Here is a 17,560-nt window from a genome sequence, read left to right as displayed (position 1 = left end):
ACATAGCATGTAGGTTCAAGGAGACTGCTTCGAATTGTATCTGTGGATCGCTCCTTTTATACAGTTTTTCGTCATAGGACAACATGGCAAACAAAAGGTTACAACCCGGTTCCCAAAGTAAATTTCATAGGGGGTCGCTTTCATGTATTCAGGGCCCGGAGCATAATTACAGTAGCGTTGCCGGTTCCCAACTGTAAAAGTACATCTTCTCACCATTAGTGCATACCATTCCGGCAGTAAACGAATCAAGGAAGAGTCAGAAATGGGTGCAGAGGAAGACAAAGATAGTCAACAGATTGAAAAGAGTGTAAGGGGGTGATATCGGAAACACGATTGGAGGGGTCAAAGGAGACGTGCCTAATGAATGCGCAACTGAAACAATAGACCGGCACGGCAAGATGAGCCTCGAGCGGGGCCATCTGCCTTGCAGTGTCATCCCCCTTGTCATAAAGACACCCTCAAAGGAACACGTGTCTTCCGCAAGAGTTTGAGAATCCCAGGGTCACGAAGCGGACAGTGTCCATTCGCTGGCTACTTGAGGGCAAGAAACAAAATGGATGCCGTACCTAAAATGGAACCCGTGGGTTCAGATGAAGAAACCCACGAAACATACGAACGGTTTAGGTTAGCACAGCGAAAACGCGTGCACCCACTAAACTCGTCATTTGCGGTTCATAGATACCAGACTCAACCATATTCGAGCGAGTCGAAAACCCCACTTACAATTGTCACGGAACCTCAGACGCTCCTTTTGCCCTCATGTAGGCAAGCACTAGTCGAAATCAGAATCAATCTCGATATTCATCAGACCATCCAGATGTTGCTGCAACATTATTCTATCCATCAGTGCTTCCTTGGTAACAGGTGGCCGTCTTATACACGTCATAGCACAGAGGCCACATAAGGCAGGACCACACTGTACACAAAGACAGCACGTGAACAGAAATGCTACAACAACCCCAATGATCATCATAATTTTCCAACCCCACGTCGACATCAGGCCCCAAAACCACCCTAGTAGCGTCCAATCACCTACGTCCACGTGTATGGACTCGGAGATCTTATGCAACTTCGAGATGGCTTGATAGACAGTTGGAGCGTTGTCAGGAATGAAAATGCAGCAACTCGAATGGATCACCTTACATACTCCACCCCTATCTGCAAGGACAATGTCTAAAACCATACGATTTTGTAACGTCATAAGCCTGTCAGCCTGAAGCTCTGCCGTAATGTTACCAAGGGCACTTGCAGTGATATTAGCGGTCGATTCCACCACTCGAGTCAACTGTCTCAGGTTCCTACTATTGATCATAGGTCCCCAAAACGGCAAGAAACCCTTAAAGAAGTCTCCTGCTTCTTGACCGGCAGTGTCCTCTTCGCTAATCACGCCTCTCCCAACTCTAGTCTTGTGATAATCCGACCCAACAGTAAAGGTCGGCGGCAACAGATTCGCAATATAACATGTGCCTGAGAAGTCACGAGGCAACCATGTATATGCGCGGTCGTAACAGACAAAGTAAGTACCCTTGGCAGTCAGAAGAACAGGGGAAGAGGCCGTCGGCAAAACATACGTTTCGGTACAGGCACTCCTCCCGAGCTGAGCTCGCGGGCTTCGGCCAAGACCTTTCAGACAGAAATTACCGAGATGGGGTACGATCCAGATCGGAGACGAGCTTTTAAGCTGCCCATCACCCACTGACATGCTATACTCAGCCTCACTCAGATCTCTGTATGCTCGCACCTCTTCCTCCGGGATAAGCGATGCGTCGAAGATATCCCTATCTAAATCGGCAATCGCTCTTGCCAAAGGCTTGTGGTATGGGCCAGGACCATGATCTGCAGTGCGTGGCTCTCGATGGGGGTAGGAATCTAGTGCACTACGAAACATTGTTTGGAATGCTCGAGCTGAACCCTGGGAACTGTAAGGAAGGACCAAGTACGGAATTCCCCTATCGGTGGTATGTGGCATTAAACCACACACCCAACAGTTGGTAGTATTCATTACCAACTGATGTTGAAGAAGGAGCTGTACAAAGGAGTTGTTCATGAATTCCGCACGTCTAACCTGCTCGTGTTGAGGTAGGATGTGAAAAGAATGAGGAGAAACAGTGGAAGTAGGTTTCGGTTCAGAGGAAAGGGTAGGTGAGGCAGAAGACAATAACGATTGTATTCCAGAGTATACCCCACCCACCAATAGCATGGAAACAATTAGAAACAGTAGGAACACCTGAAATAGAAAGCATTTGCTACGTACAACCCTATGCAGTTCGGATCTTTGCGCTTGAGTCTTCTCCATTTCCGACAACTTTGAGAATGCCATCCTCTAAAACCGTCCGCAACGTTCTTGACGCACTTCGTTCTGTGTAGCAATTGTCAATCCCCAGGAGTTCCTAGGAATCGACGGCCTCCGACCTAGTGTCAGGACCTACTAAACAGAAGGAAGTACCCGCACGGCCCTACGGTCAACCCGGATGTAAGGTTCTTTTAATTAAACAATATATACAAAATCTCCTAGCTGTGGAAAAACACACACATGGAAAAGAACTCAGAATGCAGACAGAAACCACAGTTATTCAAAAATGTTCAAAATGATAATGGGGGTAACGTGGATTTCAAAAAGAAAAAATAATTTATTTGTCTCTAGTATTGGAACGAAGAAAATATCTGCTTCTTCCAGGACGAGTCTGCTCTTCAAACAATTGATCGGATTGTGGAACAGAGTCCTGTCGGTCAGACGATAGTTCAGATCTTGAATTCTCCAATGGCAAAGGTTCAACAGAGTTATCTGGCTGCACTGAAGTATCTCCCACAGGCTGAGCGTCACTGAACGGCACAAAGTTCGGCAAAGCTTCTGTTTCTGATGCGGCGATGCCAGTCCTCACCCACGAGTCCGCTGGTAAAGGTATTGGCACCTTTTTGGTGTGGTTGGCGTGCACCCAATGCTTGCGGCCCTCCAAACGAACAGCAGTTCTCGTGGCGAGGAGCACCTGGTAGGGTCCCACAAACCTCGGCTCGAGGTTTCGCTTCCGGCCAAAGTTTCTGGTAACCACCCAGTCTCCGGGTTGGAGCTGGTGGCCTGGACCCTCCGTCTGCGCCGGCAGTGCTTCAAAGACCTGTTGATGAATTAACCTCAGTTTAGCAGTCAGATCATGAAGATAATCAATTAGCATTGGATATTCAAGATGTGCGAATGGCCTGGGTCTAGGAACCCCCCAAATATTTGCAGGACGGCCGAACACAATCTCATATGGGCTGAGCCCTACTCGAGAGTGTACAGTCGCCCTAGTTGACAAAAGAGCCAGAGGCAAAGCATCGGGCCACGACAGACCAGTCGTAGCCTGAATCTTTGCGAGTTTTAGTTTTAGAGTACCATTGTACCCCTCAACCAAACCTGCTGACTGAGGATGGTTGGCGCTGTGGAATTTTTGTGTAATTCCAAGGCCCTTACACACACTCTTCATCACACTCCCCACAAACTCACTTCCGTTATCAGACCATTTAATCCGTGGCATTCCATACCGAGGAAAGTATTCCTTCAGTAGGACTTTCGCTGTGGACAGGGCAGTATTATCTTTGAGAGGGTATGCTTCGATCCATCGGGAGAATGGGCAAACCACAACTAAAACGTATTTCAGGTTATTACATCTCTCCATATGGATGAAGTCCAGCTGAATTACCTCAAAGGGACATGTAGGAGGAGCAAAATGGCCAGGAGGTGTAGGAGTGCCCTTGCCAGGATTGTACATCATACATACCATGCAATTCTTGACCAATCTCTCAGCACACTTAGCGATACCATCATTCTTCCATACAGGGGACAACAACTTGCAGATACCTTTCGCGCTAATATGTGACAGGCCGTGTGCCATGGTCACAACAGCTAGCACATATGCATCCGGCAACATCCACCTTGATTCTCCGACAAATCAATCCAACATCCATTCGCATCCAACTTTCCTGTGCTCTCCTTCCACTTGGTCTTTTCAGTTTCGGTGGCCTCATTCTGAATCGCTTTCACACTTTCAACAGTATCCTCACACATACCAGTTTCTGCAGGCCACCTTACCGAACTCATCACATACATTCTAGTTGCAAGATTTCTCGCAGTCTCCTTAGCAATCTCATCAGCAAACGCATTGCCACGACCAACATCATCCGTCACCTTACGGTGGGCACTACATTTAATAATCGCCACCTGCTTGGGCATTGTAAGTGCGTCTAAAAGATCGTTCACGAGCTGTCCGTGCTGGATCTTCGTGCCATGCGATGTCATAAAGCCTCTCTCTCGCCCCAATCGTCCAAAGCTATGAGCGACGCTAAAGGCATACTGGCTGTCGGTAAACACATTCACCCGCTTTCCCTTCGACAAAACACACGCTCTCGTCAATGCAATTAATTCCGCCGCCTGTGCAGAATTCTGACTCAATCTCGCAGTTTCCACAACCGTACTCAACGTTACCACAGCATACGCAGTCGTCACATCACCATTCGGCAACTTAAAACACAAACCATCCACATATAAAGTACCATCGGGGTCTTCCAATGGAGTGTTTTTAAGGTCAACACGACCCTTCGTTTCTTCCTCAGTTCGCAAATAACAATCATGTGGTGGTACCTCGTCTGATTCCATATTGGTTGGCAACAAAGTCGCCGGATTTAGGACATTGCAGCGCTTTATTTGAATGTGACTTGCCAAAAGCGTCAACTCATAACCAGACAACCTTGCGCTCGTCAAGTGTTGGGTTTTCGTACGATTCAAGAGAGTGTCAACTGCATGCGGAACCATCACCGTAAGCATATTATCCATGACCAATCCTGCAGATTGTCGGATGGACACCGCAGCTGCCGCTGTCGCTCTTAGACAACTCGGCAATGCTCTAGCTACTGGGTCCAAGGTCGAGGAAAAATATGCACATGGATGCTGCTTACCACCAAATTGTTGCGTCAAAACACTCAACGCACAACCTTCCCTCTCGTGAACGTATAGTTTAAACGGCTTACTGTAGTCAGGAGTACCTAACACAGTGGCCGAACACAACGCATCACGCAGTTCAGAAAAACTTTTCTGACATTCTTCCGTCCATGGCAAAGGAGTTGGAACATCCTTGCACGTGAGGGCTACCAATGGTTTCGCTAGCAATGAAAAATTTGGAATCCATTGCCTGCAGTATGACGTGATACCTAGGAAGGCACGCACATCTCTCTGAGTTGTTGGCACAGTCATTCAAGCGATCGCTGCAATTCTCTCTGGGGTCAACCTTCTTCCCTCCTTTGACAATAAGTGACCTGGATAGGTTACTTCTTGGCAACAATATTGCAGTTTAGAAGGTGACACCTTGTGATGGAAGTCACAGAGATGCTGCAACAGAGACACCGTAGCAGTTCTGCAAATCTCTCGTGTGTCCGCAGCCACCAATCAGTCATCAACATATTGGATCAAGGCCGCACCAGCCGGTAACACAAACGCGTCAAGTTGACTCTTCAGGGCTTGGCTGTATATCGATGGACTCTCACAGTAGCCGTGAGGAGCACTTTTAAACCTAAAGCTGCGACCACCTAATGAGAAACCGAATAGGTCCCTGCTTTCCTCAGCAATTGGAATGCTAAAGAAAGCATTCTTCAGATCGATCACTGAGAACCAAGAAGCAGATGCTGGAATCAGAGTCAGTAAAGCCGTAATGTCAGGCACCACAGGGAACTGAGGAACCACAATTTTGTTCACCTCCCGTAAATCAATGACAAAACGATAAACAGGAGGCTTAGATGGATCAGTGCGTTTCAGAATAGGCAACATAGGACTATTACACACGTTTCCCCGAGTCTCCTCGATAACACCTTTCTCGATCACGTCATAGATGATCGCCAACAGCGCTCGCTCACCATCAAGGGAGATACGATACTGGGGAATACGTGGTAATCGCACATTTGATTTTAATTGGACAACATAAGGGGAGATGTCAAGCAGGCCCACGTCATTGGGACCTGTTGCCCACAAAGATACAGGAAGAGAACTCAATTCCGGTGGGAGCTTATCAATTGACAAGTACATAGGAGAGATCACTCTCTCACCCAATGTAAGCTTTAGTCCCGCAGGAGAACAATACAGAGTCGCATACAAACGTTTCAGCAAATCCAGGCCCAGAAGATTTTCACCACAACCAGTAGTCAAAATCAAAGGAGCTTTTAGCTCACAAGGCCCAATTGTGAGGGGCAAAGGGCGAGAAACCGGATTGCTAACAGGGGCGCCAGAGAATCCAACGGAAACATTCGTTAAGCCAGACAAAGGTGCGCCAGGGAGTTTCGAATGCATGATGGAACTTTTCGCTGCACCAGTGTCCAACAGAAAAGGCTCAACTACGCCGGATGTGGCAACTGCGACGTAAGGCCCTCTCTGATCAACCGGAACTGATACTACTCCCTCTCTTTGTCTGTGGCTGTCCTAGTAATTACCGTCATCAGTACCCTGGTCGACGTAAAAATTGTCCACATTGTACTGTGCGGATCTACCTGACGATGACCCACGCTGATCAAAACAATTATTGGAATCAGAGGAATTATTAGAACGCTCATTTTGATTCTGAGTAACACCACGACCTCTACCTCGTGAAGCCTGTTGAGGACCACTACGACCTCCTCTATATGAATTGCCATTATTCCGATCGCGCAAAACCGGACAATCAAATTTCAAATGACCCTCACCTCTACAATAAGCACATTGATTGTACCCAAGCATAGATCTCTGCGAAGAAGAGTCATTCCGCGACTGTGACCTAGCGGACTGCGATTGTGATCTATTCCGCTGATGAGAATCCTTTTGATTTGAGCGCGGAGGATATGCTTGCTGTAATAGAACTTTCGTTTTGAGTTCTTTCGTCTTTTTATCTGCACGATCATTTTCCTCCTTCTCTCTATTTTCATAATATTGAGCTGTGGCCAATATCTGAGCAGCGGTGGAAATAGCCCACGCACTTTCTGAATTTTTTAATTTGTTGCTAAGTTCAGGCAACAAATTCGATACGAATTTATCCACAAACAACCTCTGACCTCCCTCAGTGCTCATATCTTGACCACTATGATCGATGAATGCCTCCTCAAATCTCGTAAAGAAATCAGAGACACTCTCGTCCTTCTTTTGCTTACAAGCAGACAGTTTATCCCAGTTAACTTTCATTGCTGGCATAAGTGTCTTCATAAGGGTAATTATTCTCTGGGGAAGATCAGTAATGAGCTGTTCAGGCTTAGCCCCACCAACTTGTCGTACGTCGGCCGCCGCAAGAGCAGCCCAATCACCGCCTAACTCGGCTGCGTGATTTTCCTGATGAATTTTCGCCCAAATCGGTTGCGGTACGACATTGCCGAACAACATGTCGATGTCGGCAAGATTCATGATCGTGTCATCCACTAATTGGGACAACTCTTTATAGTACCCCGCAGGATTTTTGCGAGGGTCAGGCAAAGTTTGCTTAACCTGCAAAACTTCCGATCGCTTCCATGGAAGGTGTATCCACACTCTCTGGAAGTGTGGCAAAATTGGAGGAGCAGCATTAGGGTTACCTGGCATCCACACTGGTGGAACTTCACGCATGGGATACTGACCAGGCGTCGCCATCCACTCCTCAATTTCGTCTTTAAACAATGCTCGGGGTATCACAGTGGGACGAAAAGATAAAAGATGCTCAAGAGCACGTCGAACATTGCTACCCACAAGTATACCACTCGCAAACTGAAGCTGAAGTTCAGTTACATCAACTGGTACTTCGTTTACCTCATCATTGGATATCGCTTCACGTAAGAATTTGCACATTTCGTCAAACACGAATCTCTGTGTTGGCACATTGAATTGAGAGAAAGTGTCAGCAACTATGCGCGGGGGATTTTTAAGGGGGTACCTAATCCAATTACGCGCCATTTTGATTAGAGTGTCACGTTCCCTACCACCAGGAAGCTGACTCCGTCGTTGGGGAGCATCAGAATCATCAGACCCAAGAAGCGGTCCAAAAGGAGAATAGAGATTAGCAACAGCATTAGGAATTCGTCTTCGAACAGACGGAGAAGAGGAGAGAAGTACAGGAGCTACAACATGAGAGCTGAATACAGAAGCAGCAGGAACAGTAGGGGTAGCCACAAGAGCAGAAGTAGCAGGAACAACAGCTTGAGAAGGTATAGACGTTGGAGCAGTAGGGACAGTAGCAGCAGGTAGAGGAATAGGGACAAGAGGATTCACGAGAACAGGACCAGCGACAGGCTGATTAACAGCCGCCGGAACAGCAGGTTGAGGAACAGGGGGAACCACAGGGACCATGGTATCCTGTGCATATGGAGGTGGAGACTTCAACAGATAGGACAACAAAGGATCCTCTACTGCTTCCTCTCCCTTCTTATCATTACCCGTCGGTAAAGCGGGATAACATTTATCCACAGTCATACGTTGTAATCTATCAAAAATTTCCTTTTCCTTCTCTTCTTTGTCTCTCTGAAACTGCTCTGCATTTCTCATCGTTGTAACGATACCTTCTCTCTTATTACGTTTAAGCTGTCTGATTTCTTTCTGCTTGGCTTCTTTCCGCCATAACCGAAAGGAATCAAACATGGCCGGCCTTGCTTTCTTTTGAAACAATTTAGCTTCAAGATTATCTAAAATTGGGGTCTCAAAACTACCGTGAGGTGGCCAATTTGCAACAGTCAGAAATGTTCCTGCTGCCACGAGGAGCTGCTCAGGGTAATGAGAGCAACAAGGTTTCGCTTCTACTTGTAGTTACCCCTCGTAGCAGGAGCGGAGTGCCTTTCCAATGCACATGGTTGCTGCACACTGCCCCTCTCACAAGCGGTAATCTGCACACAGTTGACAGAGGCATCCCAACCAGCCACCCACACCATCTCCTGCGATTCTTAAAAGGACCTCTCTCATGCAGTGCCTGTAGGAAGGCTGGAACTGCTTTTGGTCCTTTGTGGAGGATGCCATCTCTAGACGCACCACGCATGCTGATGGTCATGAGGTTGTTTTGCTAGAAGTCAATAGTGATCCAACTCCTGCACCTGGGAGATGGCTCTGGTCCCTTCTGATGAACCCTTGGAGTATTTGAGAATACATTCAAATCATTGGCCTGAGTTTAGACACAGGTCCTTAATATACTGTGGAGTATGGAACAATATCAACACTGAAGAGGCTGTATTCATTCCTAGAGCTGGGATTAATTGCAACAGAAGATGCCGCAAGATTAGAGCAGCACTTCTCGCAATCTATGCATATTTAAGATTTTTATTGGCTGGGAATTGTCAGACCTCAGAGAATCACACGCCGAAGTAGGGTGTTAAAACATCCAACACATGTGAAAGAGATGGAAGCCAAGCCAATGGTATCTACAGTCACGGAAGACAGGCACTTCCAAGATCACATAGTGAAACGAAAGGGATCCCTTGGTTTAATATTATTCCACAACCCAAAATGTATATGGTTGTTGTTCTTTTAGCCCATATATTAGAAGTGAGAATAACTAATAGATCCGTAAATTCTAAAAAACATGATTTATTTTCAACTTTAGAAAAAGATTTGTGTGTATATTACACAGTTTAAAAACAGTACATAATAATTACATTCAACAATACATCTGTATACACTTCAATAAAAAGAATTTTACAATAAAATACACAATTTTTGTTCAAAATGTTCCTAAACCACTTCTAATCGTAGGCGAGAGAAAGACAGAGGAGAGAACAAATAACAGACAGTCCTATTTGTCATTTTGGTACATATCCGGGAATTATAATATAAGAGGCTAATCCAGGACACACTCTTATAATGTCTATGGAGAGAGCTCTATCCCTTGATTATGTAATCCCAGGCGTTGACGCGTTTCGATGGTTTATCTACAATTTTCTGACCATCTTTTTCAAGACAATAATGGATATGTCTCTCCTATAACACTGTGTTGTATACACTAAAAGAGGGGGGACGGGGAGCTCAAATAAGAAACTAGAAAAGTAAAGTGAGGTCAACTGCCCTTGCTCCCAAGGTCAAATGTATCAACACAAATAGGTCATTTTAACTTCCTCACTATCACTACTAATTTTCGCCAGGCCCCCTTACCCCCTTGCACAACTGCGGCATCTCCAACAAAAAGTCTCTGCCAAAGAGCCCCCTTGAGGGGCCGGTGAGGGACTGCAGCGCCGCCCACACGAGGAGCAATGCCCAATGATGATCTAGGGCGATCGTAAGGTGTCTGAGGGCACTAGGTTACCAAGGAGAAGCACTCACTTCACTCCACGCATATCTTACAATTCCACCTGGAAATCCAGAACAAGAGCAAAACCATTCCCTTATACTTTTCTCTAACTCTCCACTCTTTCGTTTGGAACATCCTACTCTCCTATAACACTGGCACTGGGTGGTTGCCAAGGTCAAAGAAAAACCTGCAGGTAAACATACTCGTATAAGTATTGTGTTCAAAACAATTTGTATCTACATCATCTCATCTTATTTATCACAAATGTTTAGTACAAACATAATAGGCCAATTCATACCCCATTTTTAGTTTAATTGGTGGTCTTTGCATTTTAGATAACATTGTACGTATTGCTTTCCAATTTTTATCGTCTTGTATCACAATTGCATATACATTTTGTATCTTGATTTGATCACACTTAATTCTGCCTTTTATTTGGTCATTTCTAATATATGGGCTCTTTGGGAAAAATTACCTCTCCCCTTCCAAGGTCACATCTGATACACACTACCTCAGCTGCTACACGGCCAGTAGTACACTTTCAGATCACGTCAGGCAGAGTCTTATAAAAAATACCTTTCACCAGTAACCTGGTGTCTAGCAACAGTACTTGTTTCAAATCGAAAAACTCTTTTCAGCCCAGTTTGCCCCTGTACCTACTCCCTCCCCTTTTATTGTTGTTTCCCTCTGCCCTTCCACTGCACCGTTGCTGTGCTCTGCTTTCCTCCGGGGCTCCTTAGTATTGACTTTCGTCCGGTGGTTCTCTCTGTGAAGAAAAGTACAGCTCTGTTTCCTCATTGCCGAGGAGCTCATTCCTACTTCGATTCTTGGGCAATGGTGCAGGTTTACCAGTGGGACTCATCATTGCACCAGGTAAAAGCTATTATTGTTATTTGAAAATGTCTATCTTTTTTGTTTCTTTTTTATGGCCAACTTCTTGCTGTCTTCTGTTTCTATTTTGATAGATAAGCTGTGCTCGACATGTGTGATCTGTGACTTAGTGCTAGTAGCCCGGACTGGACCCTAAATATTTTAGTAGTAACACAAATTTAAGAGGTGGTGATGCTGGCTAAAGGGATCATGTATGCGCTGAAGAGGGTCTGGCTCAGGGAGGCTCCTTGCAGAGCTCCTCAGATGAGGTTGTGGGCATCTGAGTTGGATGGTGCCGAGCTGACTGACAGTAGTGATCTTTGTCATGGCTCTCTCTTATGGCACCTAATGCCTCCTTCCCCCCTCTCATTCTACTCCCGCACTTCCCCTCCAATGACCATAGAGTAACTTTTCCCCTCAGAAATATGGCTGTTGTGACGGAAAAGTCTCTTGCATGGTCATAGGCATGGGCCCCTGCTCTGAGTGCCCCAGCTGCTGTGATATCTGGATCTTTGGGAATGATTTATGGTCACGAGGGAACACAGAAAATGCATGTGTGTGCTATGACCGAGGCCTATCTCAAGGACCAGGAGGAGTGCCAAAAGAGCAACCTTTAAGTTGTGGAAGGCTACTGCCTTCACCGGGAGTTAAGTAGCACAAGGACGGTAGTGGCAGCATACTGTGGTTTTAGTGATCAGTGGAGTGAACATACCTCCTTTTTAGGTCGAGCCTAGGTAGCTCGCATGTGCTGTCTGCAAGACATATTGTATTTCGTCTATGGCTTTTAAGCACGCCCAATTATTGCCATTCGTTCTTTGTGGTGCTTGTCTTAAACGCTTCCTTTTATTGGTGCATTTTTCTAAATGTCCCTCCTTTGTGTGCTTAATTCTTTGCCACCGATTTCACTAGGAGAACATTTTTTTGTTGGCCATCACACTATGTTTGCGCGCCTTCACGCTTACTCCTGTTACAGGGTGTGATGATCCGTCATCCCGCCCTAGCTCCCATCTTGTTTGTTTTGCTGTTCACCCTATATGAAAAGGGTATGCCCAGACGTGGGTCCCGTGCTCACTAAGCCACTGGAGTCAAGCTATCCTGGCTGAAGATGGCTGATAGCCAGAAACCGGTCCTAGGATGCTTGATTCCGGTCTAGAGAAGACATGGCTTGGCAGTTCGGGCTGGACTGTTCCCATAAGGCACATGGTAAAGACTGATTTGCATATTGCCATGTCTGAACTGGGGTGGCTTAGGTGAGCAAAATAACGATGGATTAAACCCAGATCTGTGACTGGGGGTGAATGTTTTGCCATCGTGCAACATTCCGTCCATCATATTGTTTGTTTTGCTGTTCACCCTATATGGGAAGGGTATGCCCAGACGTGGGTCCCGTGCTCACTAAGCCACTGGAGTCAAGCTATCCTGGCTGAAGACGGCTGATAGCCAGAAACCGGTCTTAGGTTGCTTGATTCCGGTCCAGGGAAGACATGGCTTGGCAGTTCGGGCTGGACTGTTCCCATGAGGCACAGGGTCAAGACTGATTTGCATATGGCCATGTCTGAATTGGGGTGGCTTAGGTGAGCAAAATAAGGATGGATTAAAACCATATCGGTGACTGGGGGTGAATGTTTTACCATTGTGCAACATTCCGTCCATCATCTTGTATGTTTTGCTGTTCACCCTATATGGGAAGGGAAAGCTCAGACGTGGGTCTCGTGCTCACTAAGCCAATGGAGTCAAGCTATCCTGGCTGAAGATGGCTGATAGCCAGAAACCGGTCCTAGGATGCTTGATTCCGGTCCAGGGAAGACATGGCTTGGCAGTTCGGGCTGGACTGTTCCCATGAGGCACAGGGTCAAGACTGATTTGCATATGGCCATGTCTGAACTGGGGTGGCTTAGGTGAGCAAAATAACGATGGATTAAACCCGGATCTGTGACTGAGGGTGAATGTTTTGCTATTGTGCAACTTTCCGTCCATCATCTTGTTTGTTTTGCTGTTCACCCTATATGAGAAGGGTATGCCCAGACGTGGGTCCCGTGCTCACTAATATGAAAAAAGGAAAGTCTTACAGCACTGAAGAACTGCCCTGAGCACTTTTGATGCACAACAAGTGCGTACTTGCAGGTTAACTTGAAAGTAATTCAATTGATATTCAAAATTTCAAGAATATATATTCATCCAAATGTTTTGAATTGATCAAACGAACATGATTTTCATGAGTACATATTTCTTCATATGATTTCACTTTTGATCAAACATCCATAGTACTTCATAGCAATTCATGGCACATGATTAGTTTAAGATGACATGGAAAACCCCAATGCATTTTGTGCTAATATAGCACTTCTTCAGGGGGATATTATTATGAAAAGAAAACATAAACCATGTTGTAGATATATGCTGAACAGGAACCATATAGCACGTACACATATACTCTAAAGCAATATTTATTAGGAGCTGAGCGTCTAGGCACATTGTTTCACAATTTTAGTTGCACAAATACAAAAAAATTACATATACTATGTTAAAGACGTGCATGTGCATTTCAATAGTGCATGTTTTACTACTTAGATAGGGTGAATAGTATGTTTTACATTAAATAACAGGTAATCCTGTCCATGTGTAGCTGCGGTGCTCCACTGGCCATGCCCGTTATGGGATACCCTGGGGTGTAAGGGTGGTTAGGATGTCTGCTCGGCTCTGCTGCTGATCAAACAAGTGTGGCCACAAGTATCCCCTAAATTCAAATTACCTGGCTCAAGCATAATCTGGCTCCTTCTTCGTCACACACACTGCTCCTCAGCTACTAGTACCCTCCCAGACCGGCTCAGAGGTGTATATACACTAACACAAGAGCTTGCAGCTGCTCCAAACTGTCCCGTATCAGCTCTGTCGCTAATATTATATATAACCCTGGGCAAAGCACTACCCAACGCTCGCGTAGTTTGCAAAGTTTCTGCTACTTTGCACTATGTGAATTGCACGTAGCACAGTGCAAACACGTGTAGCTTAGCATAGCATAGCATAGCGTAGCATAGTGCAGCGGTCATTTTTTGCTTGCTCACCATTCTCAACGTCATGTTGGCGACCGCGAGCAAGTAAAATGACATCCCGGCGAGACTTTTTACTTGTTCGCGATCAGCAACATCAAGTTGTCGATCGCGAGCATGGAGAATAAATCTCCCGGCGAGATTCTCAACGCGGGGATGTTAGGTTTCTCCTTGCGAGTGGTCGCGTTTGCTCGCGACCCCCTCGCGATGAGAAACTACCGAGAAAAAATCTACTCGAGCGGCAGAAAACTACAGCTCGCACTGTGCAAGATGCCATTTTCAATGATTGCACAGTGCCGGATGCTTGTCCTCACTGTGCAATCATTGAAAATGGCATCTTGCACAGTGCGAACAGGCTACTACGCAGTACGCTTAGTGCTATGCGTAGCTCGCGAAGTGCACTTCGCGTAGCTACGCGTAGTGCTACTTCGCGAACTACGCCCAGGGTTAATTATATATCCACCTCTGCAGTTTAAAATTTACACTTTTACATTACGTTTGCATTTTAGGACGCATTGCTGCATTATGGTTACATATTTATGTAAATTAAACATTAAATAAATGGCTTCATTAAGTACATTTGTGTACATTACACAATTACTATATTTGCATTCAATGACGCATTGGTATAGTTGAATAAACTTTTTTTTTAAATACAACATTCTCTATTTAAATCCGTAAATAACTTGCACGCAGGCTACCTAATTAATATATTGCCACTCTGTTACGCTTTGCAACGTTTTATCAATGCAGTTCATTATAATAACATCAGCATGGAGAAGCTCAGCATGAGTTCTGCGTCCATTACTTACTGATAATGGCATTACTCCAAGTCCTACTCCCTCACCTTCATTTGTAACCAATGAGGCCCTTTGCCTTCCCAACAAAACCCCTGTGCCCACCACTTCCTGTACATAAACAAGCCGAGCCTATTACCCAGATGGCCTGCGCCTGAGGGCGGGAGGGACCCTGAAGGAAGGCGAGGGAATAGTACTAGGAGTAATGCCATTATCAGTAAGTAATGGACGCATTACCTCCCATCCCTCCCTTGCCTTCCTTCTTAACCAATGTGAACTAGCAAGCAAAAACAGAGACGGACAACTGAGTGAAGAACACCATTTTATTAACGTGCTCAAATCACAACACAATCCCCCTATTCCTTCATAGCTGACAAGACTCTGTGGCCCAGGACATTATCCAAACATTCCAGACCAGCAATCCGATAGTGGTGGACAAAAGGGAAAGACCAAGTTGCCGCTCTACAAGTTTCCACCATAGAGGCACCCTGCCATTCAGCCACAGTAGCCGCCATACTGCATGTAGAGCGCCCCTGAACCCCCACTGGAGGGTCCACCCCTTTTACCTCGTATGCCAAAAGGACCAGAGACCGAATCCAAGGACTTAAAGTAGCCTTGAATGGTTTTTCCCCTTTCTTAGCAAGACCAAAATTCACAAGCAAAGCTCCCCCCTTCCGGAAGGACTCCACCACCTGCAAACACCACAACAAATTCATCCGCACATACAAACAACGCAACCGACAGTCCTCAGCTGAGGAAGGATCAGGACAAAACTAAGCCAAAATCGCCTCCTGACTGAGATGAAAAGCCGAATTCACTTTAGCGACAATAGACGGAACCGGCACCAGCACCACCCGGTCTGAACAAATCTTGCAGAAAGAATACCTACAGGATAAGGCCCCAACCTCCCCACTGCCAAGCAGACGTGATGGCTACCAAGAAACATGCCCAAGTCCCCTAGAATTGCCTGGCGGAAACTAAGAAGGGGGCTGAAACTGGGCGGATTGGCTCTTCCTGGTTTACTTTTTTATTGTTATGCTTTTCAATTTAAGAACTTCAGACTCCTGGCAAACAATTTAGACTCTTCCTCACATGGAAGACTTTTCCAGGCCATGCTATCAGACTTGCCATAAGGTTTAGAGTTTTTTATTTACAAATTTGGGGACCAGAAGTTTTTAAGAAGGTTCGCCTGAAGCTTCTTAAGACAGCACTTAACATTTGGAAGGCAATCCGTCAAATTTTGGACATACCCTACTACCATTCGCAAGCCCCCATATGGGACTCCCCAGGTACACCTGACTGCCTATTAGATTGGCTGGTTCTTCCTTTGGGGGGACCTGTGTAATAATTCCGAACTATTATGTTGGGAATCTCTATCAAATTTAACAGGGGGTTCCATTTCCAGGTACAAATACTATCAGTTGTCTTCCTGGTGGGGTAGCCAGTGTTGGGCTAATGAGGACGAGATCCCGATTTTGGAATTTATTAATAGGGGGACAGGAAGAAAAGGAGAGGTGTCACTTTGGTACAATGCATTGGTGGGGGCGAAAGAGGAACTAGGAGCTGAAACCATCAAGCTTTGGGATAACCTCGTAACTCAAGACTCTGTAGAGATGCTGAAGGTTTGGACAGACTCATTCACAATTTCTCAAAAAATTATAAAACCATCTAACCTTAGAAGGAACTATTTATTCACAGCATATAGAGTCTACTGGACTCCAGCGAAATTGTCAAGGATTTCGGCAGAAGAATGTCTGTTTAAGATGCAGGTCTCCAGACGCAGATGATAGACATATGTTTGTTGACTGCCCTGAAATCATCAGTTACTGGAGTCAGGTCTGTGGGTTCCTAGAAGAGGTACTATCAAAACCAATCACTTGTTCCCCCAGATTGATATTTTTTGGTCTCCTCCGGGACTATAATGTTAGTAACAGCATATCGCAGTTCATCTTTTATGTTATTGTTATAGCCAGAAGGGAGATCTGCAGGGAGTGGAAATCTGTAAGTCCTCCTCGATTCGCAGATTGTCTTAAGAATATTATGGCTGTTAGTCATTTAGACCTATTGTGTGGAGGGGAAAGTGCTGTTAAGATCTGGTCCCAATTAACTGCATGGTCTGAGAGATAACGGACAAGGTATACAAAACGTCCAATGATTATGCCGGAGGTTTAGTGGTCCTGTCCTCCCAAAGAGGCACGATACATCATGAATGGGAGTGGGATAAGGAAACGACCTACCTCTGGGTGATCTCCGTTGGCTATCCACGGGATCCAGGGCGGGAACAATTAGCCCGTGTTAGTGGCCCGGAGAAAAGCCCATCTAGAGTTGACAAGTTTTGGTGGCATTTATGAGGACAAAAAAAAAGAAGAAAAAAAAGAAACATGCCTTGAAAGTCAAGAGCTTCAACTCCAGCCACTCAAGTGGTTCAAAAGGAGGACCCAACAGCACATCCAAGACCAACTGTAAATTCCAACTTGGAAAAGAACAAACAGGCCAAGAAAGAAGGTTTAAAAGACCCTAAAAAAACCAAGGCATCAGGCCCCTGTCATCGTACGAAATTTCACAAGGAACCTCTAAACAACTGAATGGCCGCCCACTGCACCCGCAGCAAAGCCACTGA

This window comes from Lissotriton vulgaris, chromosome 3_1 (assembly GCF_964263255.1).
Source record: "Lissotriton vulgaris chromosome 3_1, aLisVul1.2, whole genome shotgun sequence".
Taxonomy (NCBI): domain Eukaryota; kingdom Metazoa; phylum Chordata; class Amphibia; order Caudata; family Salamandridae; genus Lissotriton; species Lissotriton vulgaris.
Note: the sequence above shows the minus strand (reverse complement) of the source record.